General features: G+C 36.7%; 1 pseudogene across 1 annotated transcript in view; it reads left to right on the forward strand.

Moving 5' to 3' along the window:
- Positions 1-19,180, forward strand: part of LOC308279524 (adhesion G protein-coupled receptor A3-like) — a 58,182-nt pseudogene extending 39,002 nt beyond the window's left edge. Inside the window, exons 6-8 of the transcript in view lie at positions 1,296-1,317; positions 15,641-15,774; positions 18,944-19,180. The product of the transcript in view is annotated as an adhesion G protein-coupled receptor A3-like (transcript). The remainder of the gene's footprint in view (positions 1-1,295; positions 1,318-15,640; positions 15,775-18,943) is intronic.
- Positions 19,181-19,902: the final 722 nt, after the last annotated feature.

A 19,902-nucleotide genomic window follows, 5' to 3' on the forward strand; every position in this document is an offset into this window, starting at 1 on the left:
GTCACTCATCACCGAATCCTTGCTCACCTTCCAAGACCCATGTCCCAGTGGTCCCAGTGCTCCAGCCAAGCTGGTTCATTGCAACTACATAAGCACTTTTTTCCTTACTAAACCTTTACCATTGAGTATAGCACAACTTGCCTTTTTATAGACGTGCTGACACCTACAGAGTGAAAGAAAGCTATCAAAAGCTAAAAAGCTAAAAAGATAAGAAAACATATCATTAGAAGGAATAATAAAAGGAAGTATTGAGATCTCTTAACCTCACAATAACAGAATAAGACAACAGAATTGCAGATATTGAGAAAAAAACATTTCAGAACTTTAGTAGTAGAAACAATACAGAAATTCCATACAGAATTTAGATACAGCCTGAAATAAATAAACAAAAATAAAATCTAAGCCCTGAGAAGAAAGCAGAAAAAAGCTCAGAAGAAGGTGAATAAGTGAATGCATCAACACAATACATAAAAAATAAACTAGAGCCAGGTGTGGTGGCACATGCTTGTAATCCTCACACTTGGGAGGTGGAGAAAGGAGGATCACGCAGGTTCGAAGCCAGCCATGCTGGCTTAAGAGACCCTGTTTCCAAATAAAACCAAAAGTATAAAATAGGTCTAGGAGTGTATCCCAGAGGTAGAAGGGTTTCCTGGAACCCAGTACCAAAATAATAAATAAATAAATAAATAAATAAATAAATAAATAAATAAATAAATAAATCCATTTAAAAATATTCTTCTAGATAGCTGAATAGAATTCCATTGTGTATATTACCCATTCTTTTGAAATCCATTCATCTCTTGATGGAGATTTAGGCTGGTTCCATATTTTGGCTATTACAAACTGTGCTGCTATGAACATATACATATGTTAATGTAGTTCTCTGATTTCAACCCCTTTGGAAAAACACCCAGGTGTAGTATAGCCAGATCAAATGGTAGATCTATTTCCAGTTTTCTAAGGAATCTCCATACTGATCTCCATAGTGGCTGAACTACTCTGCACTCCAATGAACAGTGTAAAAGAGTTACTCTTTCCCCACATTCTCGCCAGCATTTGTTGTTTGATTTCTTTATGCTTGCCACTCTGATTGGGGTTAGATGGAATCTCAGCATAGTTTTGATTTGCATCTCCCTGATGGCTAGTGATGTTGAACATCTTTTCATGTATCTATTGGCCTTTTGTATCTCTTCCTTTGTGAAGTGTCTATTCATTTCTGTTGCCTATTTCTTGATTGTGTTGTTTGTTTGGCTAGTGCAGAGTCTTTTGAACTCTTTGTATATTCTGGAAATTAGCCCCCTCTCAGAGTGATGGCTGGTAAAGATCTTCTCCCATTCTGTAGGCTTCCTTTTTAGGTTCTTGATGGTTTCCTTTGATGAGAAGAAACTTTTTAGTTTGAAGAGATCCCACTTATTAATTCTTGCTTTAATTTCCTGCACTTTGGAAGTCTTATTGAGAAAGTTACTGCCTGTGTCTATATGTTGGAGTGTTGATCCTATGCCTTTCTCTAATAACTTCACAGTCTCTGGTCTAATTTCTAAGTCTTTGATCCATATCGAGTTGGTTCCTGTGCATAAAACCAGTCTTTTAAACAAAGTCAGTAAAAATGCCTATGACCTAAAGGACACCATAAAACAAAAGGATATGTTACCCAAATACATAGTATTCTACCCAACTAATGCAGAATTCACATTTTTTTTTTTTTTTACTGTTCAAGAACTCATATCAAAAAAAACAAAAATCATGGGCCACAATGTTAGCACAAGCAATGTCAACAAAAGTTACATACTCTCTTGCTTTTTTTTAAACCACATGGAATTAAACTAGAAAACTATAAGAGAACCCAGAGTAAGGATTGGGTGAGAAAAGAACTAAGGGGTAAAATTAAGAAATTTCTAGAAAGAAATGAAAGTAGAGACACATCATATCAAAATCTCTAGGATACTTGCAGGCAGTTTTTAAGACAAAAATTTATAGCACTAAGTGTCCATGAAGAACAGAAAATCATCAAATATATAACCTAATGGCACACCTTAAAACACTTGAAAAGCTAGAAGAGTCTAATCCCAAAGCCAGTAGAAGGAAGGAAATTAATTAAATAAGAGCAGATAATGAATTAGAGAAAAATATTAAAAATTAACAAAATGAAAAGCTAGTTTCTTAAAAAAATTAACAAAATAGATAAACCACTAGCCAACCTAACTAAAAGGAAGCATCAAAATAAATTACTAAAATGAGAAATAAAAAAGATATTACTTCTGACAGCTTTAAAATTCAGACCATTATAGAAAACTTCTTTGAAAAACTATACTCCAACAAAATATAAAATATAAAAGAAACTGACAAATTTCTAGACACACACAACCTTCCTAAACTGAGTAAGAAGATATAAAAATATAAACAGACCAATAGCAATTGAAGAGAGTGAAACAGCAATAAAGAGCTGAAAAAGCATTTGATGAAATCTAACATAAATTTATGTTAAAAGAACAGCAAAATATCAGAATAAAAAGAACATATATCAACATCAATAGACAATAGGCCCCCGTCAACATCATACTTAGTGAGAAGAAATTGGGAGAATTCTTTCTAAAAACCGTATAAGAAAAGGATGTCCATCATCACTACTGTAGCTAGAACAATAAGGTAAAAGAAAGAAATCAAAGATGTACAGATAGATATTCCTCAACATCATAACTTCAACATCAACATACAACAAGAAAAGGATGTCCATCATCACTACTGTAGCCAGAACAAGGCAAGGGAAAGAAATAAAAGATATACAAATAGAAAAAATACTAAAACTATTTTTACTTACAGTTAAAATATTTTAATAGAGTACTCTAAATTTTCAACCAAAGGCTTATAGAACTGGTCAACAAATTTAGCAAAGTATTTGGATACAAAATCAATCTTAAAAAAATCAAAAGTTTTTTGAATGTCAATCATATATACACTGAAAAAAGAAATTCAAAGAATACTTCCACTCACAATTTTACACAAAAAACTTTTATGAATAAACCTAACAAATACAGTAAGAGACCTCCACAAGAAAAATTATAAAATATTGAAAATAGAAATTGAAGAAGACCTTAGGAGATGAAAAGATCTTTAATGCTCTTGGATATGCAGAATAAATTTTATCAAAATGAACTACAGATTCAAAGCAATAACATATTATATTACCAATGTTATTTCTCACATATATAGAAAAGTCAGTGTTTCAATTTATCTGGAACAACATCATAGCCAAAGTTTTCAGCAACAAAAAACATGCATAAAAATCACAATATCTAACTTTAAATTCTAATATAACACCATGGTACTAAAAACAGTCTCTTTAATAAATGGTGTTGGCAAAACTAGTTAACTATAGGCAGATAAATTAAAATAAACTCCACTTTCTCACCCTGCCCAAGAGTCAATTTTAAGATGGATCAAACTTTGGAAATTAGACCAGAGACCTTGCAGCTCTTTTAAGAGTGCATAGGTTCAACACATAAACACATAGCCACAAGAAATTGTTTTCTCAACAAATGGCAAAAGGCACAAGAAATTAAAAGAAAGATTAATATGTGGAATTGCATTAAGCTGAAGAGCATCTGTACATCAAAGAAATTACCAAGAACCTCAACAGAGAGACAACATAAAAGAAAAAAATTACAAATACTTCTCCAATAGAGAACTAATATCTAGAATATAGAGAGAACTCAAGAAAATCAGCAATAAGAAAACATTAACTCAATTAAAGAAAAATGAGCACATGAACTAAACACTTGACAATAGAAGAAATTCAAAAATTAATAAATTAATGAAAAAATTTCAACAATACTGATGATCAGAGATGAAAATCAAAATTATTCTGAGATTTTACCTAACTTCAATTACAATGGCAATAATTAAAAACTCAAACAACAAATGCTGGTGAGGGGGTGGAGAAGTGAGAACTCTAGTACTCTTTTCTAAAGTGGTTGCACTAATTTTTAATCCATCAACAGAGTATGAAGTATCCTTAGAAAAACTGGAATGAAGGTACCATATGATCTATTAAATCTACTTCTGGGTATCTTTCTAAAAAATGCAAACAAAACTGCCAAACTAATGCATGTTTATATATGTCCATAGCCACAAAATTCACCATAGCCAAAGTATGGGACCATCAACAAATGTCCATCAACAGATGAATGGATTTTAAAACTATGAGATATATATTTGATTAAATTTTACTCAGCCATAAAGAAGAACAAAATTATGTCATTTGAAAGAATATAAATAGAACTTGAGATCCTTATGCTAAATAAAATTAGTCACAAAAAGAAAATGAGATGTTTTCTCTAATATCAGGAGTTTTATCTAATATGCAGGGGGTAAATGCATCAGAGGAGAAAATCTAGATGAAGAAGAGCAAACACAGATGAGCTAATATGGTAGCCGAACTAAGGGTGATAGAAAGGGGAAGGTGGAGAATTTCCTAAAATAAAAATGTAAATTCAGAAAACATATCAATGTCAATCACTAAGACAAAGCTGAGAAAGAGGGAAGGGAAAGAAATGAGGTGAGAATTAGGGAAAGGTAAAATGAATGATGTGTGCATGTATGCCTCTACCATCTTGTAACTCATTAAGATATATGACTAATATTCAACAATTAAAAAAATGAGCTAGGCGTGGTGGCACACCTTATAATCCCAATGCTTGGGAGGTGGAGACAGGAGGATCACGCAGGTTCAAAGCCAGCTGTGCTGGCTTAAGAGACCCTGTTTCCAAATAAAAATATAAAATAGGTCTGGGAATGTAGCCCAGAGGTAGAAGGGCTTTCAGGAACCCCAGTACCACCAAAATAAATAAATAAATAAATAAATAAATAAATAAATAAATAAACAAACAAACAAATAAATAGTAAAAAATAAATGAATACTTTATTTTATTCAATTATTTTCCAAACTTCTTCTACTACAGGCAAATATCATTTATGAACATTGATGAAAAATGTTAAATATAATAGTACCCATGCACATTCAAACAATATCAAGAAAACTGTACATCAGGATCAAGTTGGTTTCATCCAAGAAAGCAAACCTGGTTCAATATACACAAATAAATATGTTATTCAATACACAAATAGAACTAAGGACAAAATTTACATGATCATCTTAATAGACACCAAAAATAATTTGATAACATCCATTTATGTTAAGACACTGTGGAAAATTAGAATAAAATGAATGAACTTCAATATCATTAAACCAATGTAAAATACACATCAAAGCCGACATCATATTGAATAAACATACAACTGTGGGAAACCTCTTTAAAATCAGGAACAAAATAATAATTTTCACTATTACTCCTTTTTAATATAGTTCCTGAAATTTTGCAAAAAAATTTTAAGTAAGAAAAGAACTAAAATTATTTTTATTTGCAGATGCCATGATCCTATAAGACCCCCCCCCAAAACTCAAAAGACTACTAGAGATGACTAAAAAATTTAGAAAGGTAGCAGATTAAAAAATCAAGTACATAATGTGATTTAGAGTACTTGATATACTTGAACAAACATATCAATCACTAAGCCAAGCATGGGAAGGAGGGAGAGCAATGGAATTGGGTGGGAATTGTGTAAGGGCTGGCTAATTGGTTGATGTGTACATGTATGTCTTCACCATCTTTTATGCTATTAAGATGTATAACTACTGCTGGGCATGGTGGCGCATGCTTGTAATCCCCATGCTTGCGAGGCAGAGACAAGAGGATCGCACAGGTTCGAAGCTAGCCGTGCATGCTGGCTTAGGAGACCCTGTTTCCAAATAAAAATATAAAATAGGTCTGAGAGTGTAGCCCAGAGGTAGAAGGGCTTCCTGAAACCCCAGTACCACCAAAAAAAAATGTATGACTACAATGCAACAATAGAAAAATTGTTTAAATATTTTAAAAATACTTAGTGCACATAAGCATATTTCTACACTTAAAATATGGCTTCTAAATGTATTTAAAATAAATTAGCACTGATGAAAAAGTGGTATCAACTCTATAAGAACATGAGCCTTGTCATTCTTGTAACAAAGAATGGTGTAAAAAAATATTTTAAATATTTTTGTCCTAAGGGAATAGAGATGTATCTCAGTGGTAGAGCACTAGCCTAGCATGATTGAGGACCTTGGTTCAAGCTAAACAGGAAGGAAGGAAGGAAGGAAGGAAGGAAGGAAGGAAGGAAGGAAGGAAGGAAGGAAGGAAGGAAGGGAGGGAGGAACAAAGGAAGGACAAGGAAAAGGAAAGGATGGAGGAAAGAAGGGAGGGAGGGGGGAGGAAGGAAGAAAGGAAGGAAGGAAAACATTAAAAAGATAAGGTAATAGGGAGGGTGCATATGATCAAAACCCATTTTATGCACTATGAAATAGTCACAATAAAATCCATTATTTTGTAAATTAATATGTCCTAATAATTATAATAAAAAGGGAAAAGCAGTTTTTTACTTCTAAGGAAAAGTGTATTAGTGCTTTTTAAGGGACTGTTCAACATTTCCACTAAATGAAACTGCCATTTTTAACAACATATTATGAATTAAAATTTTACTCACATTTATCACCAAAATAAGAGTGTATATAATAAAAAAGCTAACGATTAAAAATAAAAAATAAATCTAAAAATTAGTGGCTTTTCTATATGCTCATCATGAATCCAATGAGAAAAAAATTCCAGAAAACAATTCCTCTTGCAACAAACTCAAAACCAATAATATACCTAGGAATAAACCTAACCAAACAGGTAAATAATCTCTACTAAAACTTTTAAGATGTAAAAGAAATTACAGAAGATCTTAGAATATGGCAACATATCTCTTGCTTTTGAATAGGCAGAAATGGTGCCTGACTCAATGTCTATTGGCATGAAAACAGCATCTTGACAACAGAAAAAAAGCAAAAAATAAAATTTTAACAAATAAACAAAAATTAAAAGTTGGCAAAAACAAATTCAGAAGACAGAATAAAGGACAGAAATATATTCTGCCTGCCTCCCTTGGGAAAAGCTTGTGGCCACCAGGGCTAAAGCAGCACTATCGTCTTGCCTAACCATGTTGGGAATACTGGCACTATTCCCCCCCAGAGACTGCCAGCAAAAAGGCCAATCACTTGATGTGAAGTAAGTGGATGCAGCTCAGAACTGTAAGCACCACACTCCACAGAGATCTTATTGCCAGGACACCAGGCTAGAACCTGTGGCAGCACTGGTCAAGCACTGGTCATCCTCCACAGATCCAAAGGGGCACTGAACATAGGGACTCATTCAGCAAGTGATAGACTCAAAAGGTTTGAAACTTGGTGTTTCATGCTGGTGAAGGTGGGGGTGGAGTCTGCTTTCAGACACAATAGAGGCATAGATTATCAGACAGTTCCCAGGACCAATCCTACACAGAGGCCTACAGTCCACAGGGCCAGCACTTTAGTAGGTGTCTACCACCATAGACTACTCACTTGTTGTTACCAGGAAGAAATCAGACCAATTCAGCTTTATCTGTGGAGAATACATACCAATATACATATATACTAGGTTTGAACTCAAGTGACATCGGCTACCAATATAGGCCAGAAAAGACACAGGCTAAGTGTGAAAAACATTAAGACTTGGACCCTCATTGGATCCTGCTGCCTGTATAGACAGAGAGAGAGACTCAAAGATAGGCCCTGAAGAGAGATCAAACATTTTTGTGGAAGAAGCACCAGTGGCACTAGATGCCTGTACAGACAGAAGGAGACAATAGGCCAGAATCCCAATTATTGAAGGCGACCAAAAAGAGGAGCTACAAACTACATCATTGGTATAGTTACAGAGCAAATTAGAGTGTTTGAAAAATGTTTCAGATTCTACTATAAACAGTAAATTTTAAATGGCTAAAAATCTATGCAGACCCAGGAGGACTGCATGCAGAGAAAAAGTCTGTTCAGTTTTCATATATATATATATATATATATATATATATATATATATATATATATATATATATATATATGAATGTTTTATTTGTAGTTATTTTTTGTGAATGTGTGCTTAGTTTTTTTTCTGTCTTCCCCATACATTTTACAAGCTTCTACTCTCTTTCATGTATTCTCTTTCTTCATTTCTTTTTTCTTGACTTTGTCATGTCTTAAATCAACTTCATCACTATAGCTAAATACTCTGCATAGGTTACTCAAATCTTCCTATATATTATCTGTAATCTCTACTATATATTAGCTAATGACACAAAAAACTCTCTTCTTTATTCTATCTGCACCTTTATATATTCTTGTATTTACTACTTCCGTATCTTCCTCCTCACTGAACCTTCACCACTTAAAACAACACATTTTTTCCTTGAATACACCAGCAGACACCTCAGAGAAAAAGGGAGCTTTCAAAAGCAACAAAGAGCTGGGTGTGGTGGCACACACTTGTAATTCCCATGCTTGGGATGAGGAGACAGAAGTATCATGCAGGTTTGAAGCCAGCCTTGCTGGCTTAAGAGACCCTGTTCTGGGAGTGTAGCCTGGAGGTAGAAGGGTTCCATTCCCAGTACCACCAAAACCAAAAAAAAAGCAACAAAGATATAAACTTATGCAATCTAAAATTATGAAAAGGAAGAATAGCAAGAAAGCAATGAGCACCCACACTACAATAACAAAACCCATCAAAACAAAATTGCAGAGATCATCAGAATGACAAAACAGAACTTTAATAATAGAAATAACACAAAATATCCAAAAAGAATTTAGAGAGAGCCTTAAGCAAATGAAGGGACAAGTGAAAAGGAATTTGACACTCTAAACAAAAGTCAGAAAATAGCTCTGAAGAAAGTGAAGAATGCAATAATTAAAGTGAAGGCATCCATATAAACTATTCACAGTAGACTAGACCACATAAAAAAATAAAATCTCACTGTTAGAAGATAACCACTCCAAAAATAAATGTATAGTATATAATGTAGAACTAAACATTTGACAGCATGAATTGAACATTCAAGAAATATGGGCTTATTTTTACAAAAAGCTAACTGAGAATAATAGGCATAGGACACTGAAACTAAAAGGACCAAAAAACTTTTCAAAGAACAATATCAGGAAAATGACAAAATGTATAAAAAAGGTTGACACATATTTACAGAAAACATAAAAAACTCCCTTTAGACAAGGTCAGAGGATAGCTAAGTTTGGTGGTACATGCTTGTGTTTCCAGTACTTGTGAGGCTGAGACAGGAAGATCACATTTGTTTGAAGCCAGCCTGAAACATAGTTGCAAACAATTTCCTAAAACAAACTTCTTTTGACATTAAGTCACACATAGATCCCAACACAATAATATTGGGAGACTTTAACACTATTCTCACACCACTAAGCCAATCTCCTGGACAAAAAAAAAAATCAATAAAGATGCCTCAGACCTAAAGAACACTATAAACCAAATGGATTGATTAGACACCTGCAGAATATATCAACAAACTAAAGCAGAGTTTTCAGTTTTCTCAGGTTCTCACAGAGATTTCTCCAAAATAAACCACATCTTGGGTCCCAAAGTGAACACTAGCAAAATAAAAAAAAAATGTGACATACTCCTCTGTGTTTTCTCAGACTACAATGGAATAAAACTGGGAATCAACTATAAGAAAACCCAGGGTAACCACATAAATACATAGAAACTGAACACCACACTGCTGAATAAAAACTGGATGATAGAAGAAGTAAAAGATGAAATTAAGAAAATCTTAGAAACCAACAGAAATAAATGCAAAATAACAAGACCTCTGGGACAGATCAAAGGCAATATTTTAAAAATATATAGCACTGAGTGCTCACATAAGAATAGAAAATCATCAAGTAAATCACCTAATGACACACCTCAAATTTCTTGACAAAATGAAACAGCCTAATCACAAAGCCAGGAGAACAGAAAAGTATCACAATCAGAGACTGAAGGGATGGGAAGGGGAAGAGAAAAATTCCCTAATGAACATGATGTACTTTAACATACATATCAAAGTCAATCACTAAGCCAAACATGAGAAGAAGGGACAGGAAGGGAATGGGGCAGGAATTGGGTAAGGGCTAATTGGATTATGTGTGCATGTATGTTTTCAACATCTTGTATCCCATTAAGATGTATGACTACAGTACACTGATAAAAAAAAAAGTAAAAAAAAAACAGAAGCTTTTCTTTATGCTCACCATACATCTAGCAAAATGAAATCCAAAAATTACATCCACTCACAAAATTACACAAAATTAAAAGACTTAAGAACATACCTAAGAATATAAAAGACCTCTACAAAAATATAAACCATTAAAAATAGAAATTAAAGAAGACTTTAGGAGATGAAAAGATCTTCCATACTATTGAACAGGGAGAATATATATCATCAAAATGATTATTTTTCCAAAAAAGATCTACAAATTTAATGCAATATTCATTAAATTACTCAGGTTATTTCTCACAGACATTGAAAAAATTACTCTTAAACTTATTTGGAAATAAAAATTACCCAGAGTAGCCCAAATCCCTCTTAGCTACAAGAACCATACAGGAAGCATCTCAAAATATGACTATAAACTATACTAATAAATCATAGTAATAAAAACAGAATTGTATTGGCACATAAACAGACACATAGCCCAATGGAGCAGAAATTCACATACTTAAGGCAGTTGATTTTTGACAAAGGGGCCAAAAATATACTCTTTAAAATAAATAGCATCTTCAACAAATGGTGTTGGCAAAATTGACTATGTGCAGAAAAATTGAAATAAACTCCACTTTCTCAACTTGCACAAGAGTCAATTTAAGATGGATCAAAGACTGAAATTGAACAGGAGACTTTGCAAATTCTTGAAAAGAGGCTAGAGTCAACACTTCAACACATAGGCACAGGTAAAATCTGTCTCACCAAGACCAAAAGGCACAAGAAATTAAAAGGAGGACCAATAAATGAGATTACATTAAACTGAAGAGCTTCTGAACAACAAAAGAAACTATTAAAAACCTCAACAGGCCGGGCATGGTGGCACAAGCTTGTAATCCCCATTGTTGAGATCGGCGCCCCGCGCAACAACCAAGGAGGACCCCAAGCCACTCTCTTCATGCAAAAGCAAAGGTTTTATTCTTCCAGCATGCTGGGGCTCAAAGCATGATCAGCAAAGCTGAACAGAGGCTGAGAGCCCCGAGCTTTGGGCGCAGGGGTTTTTATAGGTCTTACAAACAAAGGAATGAAGGTTTGGCAAACATCAGCAACCTTGTGGTTGTTCCAAGAATACAGTGATCCTTACACCAGATCCAGCTTCAAGCACGTCTGCATCCTTAGTTTAGTCTCAAGGCTATCTCCAGGTTGTAACTGTCGAGGTCAGCCGGCTATGCAGCTGGAGCACAGTTCTCCCTTTGTTAACCACAAGTGTGGTGTCAGCACAAGCAGGATAAGGGGAGAGGAGTGGGGGAGAAACAGGGGAAAGATCCTGTCCAGCTGTCTTAGTTATGTCTGATTCCCCTTTCAAGAGCAACACATACTTTTCAGAAAAAAATTATACAAGCATAAGAGGTGCAGAAACTTATGCTTCTAAGTCAAAATTAACAATATCTTATTTATCAGATATCAGGATTTTAAAACTTCTACATATGGGCTACATGTGTCAATTCTACAACATTCATTCTGTTTTGTTGTTGTTTGTGTGTTTGATTTCTTGCAGCTTTGGCAGATCGAATTTCTCTGAGATATACTATGCCTTGGCAGGCCATGATCATAAGCTGTGGTAGTCAAATTTGCAGTGGCTCCATAATTAGCAGTTCTTGGGTTCTCACTGCTGCCCACTGTGTCAGGAATATGTAAGTTTATGTTCTATCACTTCCATATCATACAAATCATTGCCTTAGATTAGACTTGTAAAGACTTATTTCAGTAAATTCATTTTCATAATTTTTTATTCTTGTCTCTTACCCTAATGATATCTTTGTTTCAGGCTAAACAAGAAATTATTTCACTGTCTTTGGTTGATTATTATGTCGGCTCCCTCTGCAATGCTATGGTTTATAAACTCTGACTTCCTCAATAGGCTTCTGACTTCTCTGGGGGTGAACTAGAACCTTTTGTACCAAAGTTTTAAAAATACCATAAAAATGTGGCTATAAGGGCCCAGAGTGCCAGATGAATCTATTCTAACTAATCTTTACCTACAAAATAGGAATCCTGAAGACACTGTGGTGATACTTGACCTTAGGCATCCTGGGGCACCTCTGAGACTGGTTAAGGTGTCTACTATTCTACTGCATGAGAAATTCCGGTTGGTGAGTGGGGTAGCAAGAAATGATCTAGCACGGCTTCTCCTTCAAGAGGCCACAACTTCCATTCAGATCTTAGCACCGCTGGGCCATCTAAAGAATCTAAACAGATCAGAATGCTGGCTATCTGGGCCACAAATTCTTAAACCTGGTTAGTAATGACTTTTCTTATGATTGTTCTAAAACAAACAAAATTATACTTTTAATATTAAACTTTAATGATGAGCTTTAACCTTGATTTCCTACACTACAGATTTTAAGATTTAAATTTTTATCCAAATCATAGACCTACCATGATATTTATTTTTGGTTAAAAACTTTTGGTGCCTGGTGTAGACGCTTGTAACCCCAGCATTCAGAAGGCGGAGTCTGGAGCATTGCAGTTTGCTGGCAGCCTCAGGCGAGGCCCTTCGCAACCCAGTGAGACCCTCTATCAAAAATAAAGAATAAAAAGTAGGGCAGGACGTGTAGCTCGGAGGTTGAGTGTCCCTACTTCCATCCCCAGACCTGCAAAATAAATAAGTAAGTAAGTAAGTAAGTAAGTAAGTAAGTAAGTAAGTAAGTAAGTAACGAAAGAAAGAAAGAAAGAAAGAAAGAAAGAAAGAAAGAAAGAAAGAAGGAAAGAAAGGAGGAAAGAAAGGGAGAAATAAAGAAAGGTAACAAAGAATCAAGGAAAGAAAGAGTGGTGTGTGGTTTGTACGCTTGTAATCCCAGAATTTGTGAGGCTGAGACAAGGAGGATCTGGGTTCCTGACCAGCCTCAGCTACTTGTGAGGCCCTCTGCAACTCAGTGAGACCAGGTTTCAAAATAAAGCATTTTTAAAAAGGGCTGGAGCTATAGCTCGGAGGTAAAATGCCCCTGGGTCACATCCCCAGACCTGCAAAAAAAAAAAAAAAAAAAAAATAATAATAATAATAAAATAAAATAAAATAAAATAAAATAGGACTGGGGGTGTCTCTGAGGTAGAATGCCCCTGGGTTCTATCCCCAGTACCACACACACACAAGAATTGTTTTGGTGATGATTACACAGGATTTAAGACGTAAAATAGTAATAGAAGGGTTTTTCTATGGGCAAAATGTATAAACTAGATAGAGATGATGTACCTCCTACTTATAACCGTGAAACAAGGAAAAATTACTTTATTTTGAGATCATTAGGAAAATAAAGGTATTTAAATTGAAACGTGAAATTTTACAAATCAAAATAGACTTCTTAGCTGGGCACACCTGTAATCCCAGTAAGATTGCAGGTTCAAGGACAGCCTCAGCAATATTAGCGAGACTCTCAGCAACCAGACAAGAGACTCTATTATTTCTTTTTTCAAATTTTTTATTGGTGCATTATATTCATACACCATAGTGGGGTAAAAGACTTGTGTAGACCTACATGTACACATCGCCCATTTAGCCCCCTACCCATTCCCACCCCATTTCCTCCCCCAAAGAAGACTTTTTCAAAACGACGACAACTTTTTCAAAGCACGTGGTGGCACATGCTTGTAATCCCCGCGCTTGGGAGGCGGAGACAGAGGATCGGGGAAGGTTCAAAGCCAGCCTCTGCTGGTTTAAGAGACCCTGTTTCCAAATAAAAAATATAAAATAGGTCTGGGAGTGTAGCCCGGAAGTAGAAGGCCCCTGGGTTTCATCCCCAGTACCACCAAAAAAAATAAAATCAATCAATCAATCAATCAATAAAATAAATAAATAAATCAACAACAACAAAATAAAAGGCTTGGGGATGTAGCTTGGAGGTAGAATGCCCTTGGGTTCAATCCTAGTACCAAAAAAAAAAAAAAGAAAGAAAGAATAAATAATAAAATTTAAAAATAGCCTTCTCTTCCAGGCATGGTGGCACAATACACTTGTATTCTCAGTAAGAAATTGGGAGGCCAAACTAGGAAGATCAAAGGCTCAAAGTCAGACTTGGCAACTTAGCAAGTCTGTTTCCAACTAAAATGTACAAAAATCACGCTGGGGCTACAGCTTAAAGATAGAATACCTTTCGCCTCCACCCAAATAGACTTCTTAATTTTGAAGAAGTGGCACTGAAAATGTAATTAAGTCATGTATGGCAAGCACGTATAATCCCAGTACTTGTAAATCTGAGACAGGAGGATCACAAGTTCAAGGACAGCCTCAGCAATGTAGCAAGACTCTCGGCAATTGAGGGAGATCCTGTTTCAAGTTAAAAAACAAAATAAGGCCGGGGTTGTACCTTAGAATTAGACTGTCCTTGGATTCAATCCCTACTAACAAAAAAATACAATAAAAATTTAAATAAAATAATTAAACTTGTTAAGAAAAAGTTAGTAAGGATTTGAAAAGGAGCTGGGCCTGGTAGCATATGCCTGTAATTCCACTATTTGGGAGGCTTAAACAGGAGGTTCACAGGTGTAAGGCCAGTGTATATTAGCTCAGCAAGACCTGTTTCAAAATAAAAAAAATTAAGGTGAATTCATTCGAGTCACCCCTCCATGCCAGTCTGGTATGGAGCTGTACCTATCCTCTGTATTTCTATCTTTCTAATAAACTTCTTTAAATCTTCAAAAAAATAAAAATAAAAATAAATTAAGGAGCTGGGATATATCTCAACATTAGAACACCCCTTGGTTCAAGCACAAGTAAATTAAAAAAAAAAAAATTAAAGCCGAGCCTAAAGGCTCATGCTTATAATACCAGTAATTGGAGGGGGCTGAGACAGGAGGATCCCAGGTCCAAGGACAGTCTGAGCAAGCAGTGAGACTCATCAACCTAGTGCCACCCTGTTTTCAAAATAAAAAAATAGGGCTAAGGGCTTAGCTGAGAAGTAGATTGCCTCTGTGTTCAATTCCCAGTACCCCCCCACACACACAATAAATTTTAGATTGATGAAATCAAATTATTAAATTTTAAAACTTATTTTAATTATAATTTATTATATTTGTTTTTAATTATTCCATAATTTAAAATATACAGAATAAATCTGGGGGATAAGATACTAATGGTTAAGATGAAATACAATTGCCGGCCATTATAAATTGGATATAAATATGATTGTTGATACAAATCATAGTTTTTATTTTTATTTTTCCTGTGGCACTACTGGGGATTGAATTTAGGGGCATTCTACCTCCACGTTATACCCTCAGCCCTATTTTTCATTCTTTTTTTGAAACAGGGTCTCACTAAGTTGTGGAGGGCCAGCTGAGGCTGTCTGCTAACCCTGATCCTTCTGTCTCAGCCTCCCAAGTACTGGGATAACAAGTGTGCGCCACCACACCCGAACAGATCATGGTATAGTTTAATGTTAGCTGTTTCAATATAACATTTGTACTCTAGGATTTTCATATCCCTTCTGTTTCCTAGGAGAGACAGATGAGAATCCAGAAATGTTACAGATTCAGGTGATGGGACCTTCACGCTGTTCTTACCTCTACCCTGGCATAGGTAGTTCTATCCTTTGCTTCATGATTCTTGCCAAAGGCCCCGACACAAGTATGGTGAGCAGATCAGTTATTTTCTTTCCTCTTTTTTCTTTTAGCGTGATAGACATAAAAGCTTTTCCTTATGTAACATGGCAAATCACTTGTCCTTAAATGATAACAATTAAATGATGATAATACTGTGCTTACCTCCATACACAGAGGCATGCTTCCTCTCTCCCGTGTGTGTGTGTGTGTGTGTGTGTGTGTGTGTGTGTGTGTGTGTGTGTGTGTGTGTGTGTGTGTGGTGTATTCCTACTACTTAAAACTTTAATATGTTGTTTTTAACATATCTGACAAATTTTATTATTCTCTGTCCACACTGAAAAGTTGAGTTGGTATCCTCAAAAAAGGATAAGCATTTTATATAATCTATATCCTTAATAATACTATCTTTCTTCTTACGGCTGGCTAAATTCAAGTGTTTTATATCCCCCTGTTGTAAAAGGCAACTTTATACTTTAAACCTCAAATATTTTATTTGTTCTAGTACATGGTATAATATAATTTGGTAATAAGGATGATATAGTTATGTACCTGCCTACCTTTTTGTTTTTGTTTTTTAAAACTTCCTGTTTTTTTGTTTCGTTATTTCCCACACTACAGAATCCAAGGTTATATAAGAAGTTGGTATAAAGATTTATTTCTAATTCTGTGCTTGTCTTCACAGGAGCCAGTGAGTCCAGGCAGTGCTGTTATGTGCAGACCAGTATCTGGTAATGGCAAATGGACACAAATAGGAATCACCAGTCTCAAAGCCCTAGGAACCGTCTTGAACTCACACATCTCCTGGATCTTATCCACATCAGCAAAAACAGGAAATCCCCTAAACCAGGAACTCATGCCTTGGGTGGAGAAGCCCAAGTCCTCTAGTATCCTTAAAGAGCCAACCATACTGCCACTTTCTTTAATAATGATTATTACAGCCCAGACTTTTCTGTAGTCTAAGCCTGGAGTAAATATTGCTAAAAATCTGTTCATATTATAATAAATAAGACAACACACGAGAAAGAGAAATTACTGCGTTATGACCGTTAGGATATAATACCAATATCTTCCTTTAATAAATAGTATTTCCCTCCACAGTAACTATCTTATGCTAAAGAGTACCTTTCACTTTGTTATATTTGAATAATTTAAAAAGTGCATATTATACAAGAAGTTGAACACAATATGTATCTGTTGAATATAAATGTATTTATTTTTCTATCAACTGAATACTTGATAGGGTGACAATGTTAACTACATATACTAGGGAATGACAATATACACAAATACAGTTTTATTTTTTTGCAGTGCTGGGGATAGAACCCAGGGGCATTCTACCTCTGAGCTACACCCCCAGCCCTATTTTCTAGTCTTTATTTGAAACAGGGCTCCCTGGGTTGCAAAGGGGCTCACTAAGTAGTGAGGCTTCTGCGAACCACGCTCCTCCTTCTCAGCCTCCCAAATGCTGGGATTACATGCGTGTACCACACACCTGGCTTAGAAAATAATTTTTTGAGTGGTAGTAGGGATCGAACTCGAGGGCAGTCTACTTCCAAGATATACCCCCATATTGATTTTGTTTTTTATTTTGAAACAGGGTCTGGCTGAGTTGCTGAGGCCACTCTCGAGCCTGTGATCTTCCTGTCTCAGCCTCCAAAGTACTAGACTTACAAGCATATGCCACAATGCCCAGCCTGGAAACATTTTTAAAAATATACTTGATTTTGCTGGGCGAGGTGGTGCACGCTTGTAATCCCCGCGCTTGGGAGGTGGAGACAGGAGGATCTCGCTGGCTTAAGAGACCCTGTTTCCAAATAAAAATATAAAATAGGTCTGGGATTGTAGCGCGGAGGTAGAATGGTTTCCAGGAACCCCAAGTGCCACCAAAAATCAATCAATCAATCAATCAAAAATTAAACCCACTGTTTAAAAAAAAGAAATAATAAAATTACTCGATCTCAATGAAGACCTGACAAAATGTACAAAAGATAGAAAACTACATATAAATAACTAAATACATAAAATATATGACAAAATAAAAATAAGAAATGAAGCACACAACACATAAACGAACAGAGAAAAATCCCCTCCCCAAAAGGTGAACTCTGCAAAATATTTTATTGTGAAATAATGATACACAGAAGAGTGACACACAGCACAAAGGAGGAGTTTGAAATTGTGGACATATATGTGATTGATATATCATGAAGAAAGAAACCTGAGTACAACAATAAAGACAAGAATTATACTATTATCAAACATGCAAAAAGTAATTGTGTGTGTGTGTGTGTGTGTGTGTGTGTGTGTGTGTGTGTGTGTGTGTCAGACAGACAGACAGACGGACGGACGGACGGACAGGGGATGGAACCCAGGGGCATTCTAGCTCTGAGCTACACCCCCAGCCCTACTTTTTTATTTGAAACAGGGTCTCACTAAGTTGTGGAGGTCCACCAATCTGTACACTTCTGTCTGTCTTGCACTTCTCATAGAATGCGGAAATATACATGTTCATATACTGCCAAATGTCTAGTACACCACATGAAATTTTGTATCGTCAGAGCAGTCCACATTTGGTCCACATCAGCAAAAGCAAAGTCTTACTTCTCTGGGTTGCTATTCATACAAACACAAGACCACCACAAGCAAGTAAATACCCTAGATAGAATGACATGCTGGGTATGTGTGGGCGAGTGACTGTGTGGATGGGCATACGATCACATATGTTTGGGGGTACCAAGCAATACATACCAAGCATGTATGTGCATGCACACTGAATTCCAATACAAGACATGGGTAGATACACAAATAAGCTCCAGTAGCATGCTCTCTTTGGGCACCTCCTGAACTTTTCTCTGATCTGAATATGACCATGAATAAATTTGTTCCATAACATAAACCCTGATTAATAGGGGCTCACCTACCCTTCTACACAAGCAAGCAAGCAAGCACCAATAATCACCATGACCAACAACAAAACCTGTTGGTTTTACCACTGTCCTTGGGCTAGGCCACAAAAGGGGAAAAAGGAGGTTAGGCCCATAGCCCTGACTGAAATCCAACAACCTTCCTCTGTATTTGGTGAGATGGATGGGGAAATGCTTACGGGTGGGTCTTGGTTTGCTAGACTAAAAAAAATAAAATAAAAAAAAAAAAATCTGCACACTGCACCGTGTGCCTCACGCAATGTGCCCTTCTGCAGGCCTGCCGAGGACAGTGGCACATGGTCCAGACCTCAGGCACAAAACCTCCCAAGGCCAGCCTTTGTGCTAACCAACCATATCCCAAACAGCATAACCGATGGACTAACCAGGCTGGAATGATTCAGATCACATTCCAAAACTGGCTCACCTTTTCGGACTGCAGCCTGGTCCTCTTGAATGGCTACCTCCTTTGTTCTGAAAAGCAAGAAGAAGCATGGGTTGGATCCCTGATTTGAGCAAAAGGCATCCTGAAATGGGACAATACTCCTATTCGTTTTCTGTCCCGACCCTCCACACTTCTCCTTCCATGTGCTGTGCATGGAAAAGGGCAACCTAACTAAGACCAAGTTGAGTGCGCCTCCCAGGTGCCCTGTGGTGGTGACAGTCTCCTTGCTGGCTCACAGTTAGGAAAACGGAGGAGTCCAAGAAAAGGCCAAGAGAGCTAATGCTAAAGACTACCGCCTGCACAAAAATCCAGAGGTCCAATCCTCCTGCCAACCCAATCTAAGAGCCACCTGATTTTCCCCTTGCAGCCTGCCTGGAGCCGAGACTTCTGCCATAGGCACCGATTAAAGTTAGGCCTTCACACCTAGGAGAGGGGGCAACTGGATCTGCTGCAAGTCTCTGGGCCTCCTGTCACATGCACACTCATCCACTGCCTCCATCCCAGCCCACACCTGACCCAGCGCCATTCCCGTCACAGGTCCTGTGGGAAGGCGTGGATGCCAGGCTGCAAATGCCGGAGAAGCAGCGCGCATGGGCCCACGCCGAGCCCTTCCGTGGCCGAGGCTAGGAGGAGTGAGGCCACGCACAGTTGATGGACTGCAGTAGTTCACCCAGAGCCAAGCATTCCGTCGACCTGCATCCTTTCACCGCACCGCAGCGGGGACACCGGGAGTGTGAGTTTCTCGAGAACTACTTGGGGGAGGGCGGGTGGTTGGCAGCCTCGTTGCCAGCA

This window comes from Muscardinus avellanarius, assembly GCF_963383645.1.
Source record: "Muscardinus avellanarius genome assembly, chromosome: Y".
Lineage (NCBI taxonomy): Eukaryota > Metazoa > Chordata > Mammalia > Rodentia > Gliridae > Muscardinus > Muscardinus avellanarius.